We start from the raw sequence: 2,416 nt of genomic DNA, 5'->3' as shown, positions 1-2,416 counted from the left end.
CTTAATAAGTTGTCCCCCAAAGAATCAGGGCCCTCCAACACAACTTAATAAGTTGTCCCCCAAAGAATCAGGGCCCTCCAACACAACTTAATAAGCTGTCAAAGCAAATGCAATACCTGTTCAAAGACAACTCCATTTAGAACCTGAATACTATAGAATTTACAATGTTTAACAATATAAGAAAACATTACTAGATGTAGGAAAAATCAGGAAAATGTGACCCATAATCATGAGGAAAAAAATAGTTAATAGAGACGAACCAGAAATGACCAACATGACAGAAATACTAGACACGAATATCAGACACGAATATCAGACCAGCTATTACAAATACGCTCAAGAATTTTGAAGTATATGTATTTCCTTTCATTTGGTTCAAAATACCTTCTAATTTACTTATTTGATTTTCTTCTTTGACACATGAATTATTTAGAAGTGGGTTATTTTGTTTTTGAACAGTAAGTGTGTTTCCAAAGGCCTCTTTGTTGTTAATATTTAATTTAACTGTGGTAGGACAGCCTACTTCATTGGCATGGCTTGTTTTCACATTTGGCTCTGTTTAAACCAGTATATAATCCATGTTGGTATGTATTGCCTGTGCATCTACGGCGAATATATTTCCACTATTGTGTGCAGAGTTGTGTAAGTACTAATTAGGTTAAGTTTCTTAATCAAGTCTTCTATGGTGGGGCAGTGATCCAAATGGTCAGCAGTTCGAGACCACCAGCCCCTCCAGAGAAAGCCTGGGCTCTCTATTCCCATAAACAATTTCAATCCCACTTGGTTTCCAACTCAGGATTGACTGGATGGCAGTGAGTCTGTCTGTCTGTTTGTTTGTTTTATGCTCTCAATTATTCAAAAAGGAGTACTGGAGTCTGAGTGTGACTGGATTTTGTGGATTTCTCCTTAGTTCTTCCAGTTTTTGCAGCATGTATTCTGAAATTCTGTTATTAGCTACATAAATATTTAGTATTATAATATAATCTCAATAAATTGGCCCCTTTATCATTAGGAAGGTCATTATCTTCTTAATACTGGATAATATTTGTTTCCTAAAATCTAATTTGTGTGATATTCACATAGACACTCCACCTTTCTCTTAGTTTGTGTCAGATATTCATCTTTTTAAACTTTTAACATATTTATGTTTTTATTGACGTGTGTTTCTCGTAACTGACATGTGATTGGCTGTCTTCTTTTCTCTCTGTATGTCTCTTTAATTTAATCTGACTATCTCTACATTAGACATTTAGACTGTTTATTTCTAGTGTGATTATTGATATGCTTAGGTTTGAGGGTGTGTTCTATCTGTTCCATCTATTCTTTGTTCCCCCCTTTCTCATTTTGTCTTTATTTTGATTAATCAAGTATTTTTAATGACACCTTTTAATTTCCTTTGTTGGTTTTCTAGCTATAGTTATTCAATTTACTATTTTGAGGTTCTGCTTTACAATTTATAGTATATGCTGTGTTAGACAGCGTTCTCTAGAGAGATAAAACCAAATTGCTGATCATTTAATATATTTATTTATAAAGATAATTAGATATATAACAAGAAATGAACTGATAAATCATATACAGATAAATATATAATACAAGAAATGAATGGTTACATTATAAAGCACTACAAATGGCTCAGTGCAACTCACTCTCTGAGAGAGAGTTGTGAGAGACTAGCAGTCCTTCAAGTCTAGTCTGCTGCCAGATCTTCCTCTATTTATAGAGAGAGTTAGGCTATCTCAGCACAGCAGCCAATCACAAGGCAGGTCACCAACTGTCAGCCAGGTCACCAACCGCCAGTCCCCAGCTCCAGAGATGTCTTAAAGGGACCTCAACTTACAGGGACACAGTCCACAGGCTAGGTGTCCCACAGGTAGTGTAGCCTTTAAATCGAGGCACAGAAAAAAAGCAAGGCAGCCTCACACTGGTCCGATGATCAACAGAGCAAGAGACAAGAAAGATGAAGCTCACCAAGCCATTTATCTCTCTGCCCTTCAGTTAATCCCATTTGTGTTTATCGGCCAGGCTGGCACAATAAACTATCTCATAGGTTTTTAAGAAAATCACAAATCGATTTTCAAATGATATTATACTGCTTCACCCACAGGATCACAAAAGCCAAACTTACTGCCACTGAGTTGATTCTGGCTCCAGGGCAGAGTAGCACTGCCCCAGGGTCCAAGGCTATAAATCTTCATGGGAGCAGAAAGTCTCATCTTTCTCCTGGCATTTATAGAATACTTTCCTTAAATTTCTTCATTTAATTTCCCATTGTAAAGGGTTATTTGTTTATTTATTACTAATTTATCATACATATTGGCAGAGATTGTGTAGAATTGGTGTTAATTATTTCTTAAATGTTTAGTTAATTTATTCTGTGACACCATCTGCTTTGGGATATTTGTGTTTTGGAAGT

The sequence above is a fragment of the Echinops telfairi genome, unplaced genomic scaffold, assembly GCF_000313985.2.
Source record: "Echinops telfairi isolate 266 unplaced genomic scaffold, ASM31398v2 ScPeMD7_7475;HRSCAF=8513, whole genome shotgun sequence".
NCBI lineage: Eukaryota > Metazoa > Chordata > Mammalia > Afrosoricida > Tenrecidae > Echinops > Echinops telfairi.
This window is presented reverse-complemented; position numbering follows the sequence as displayed.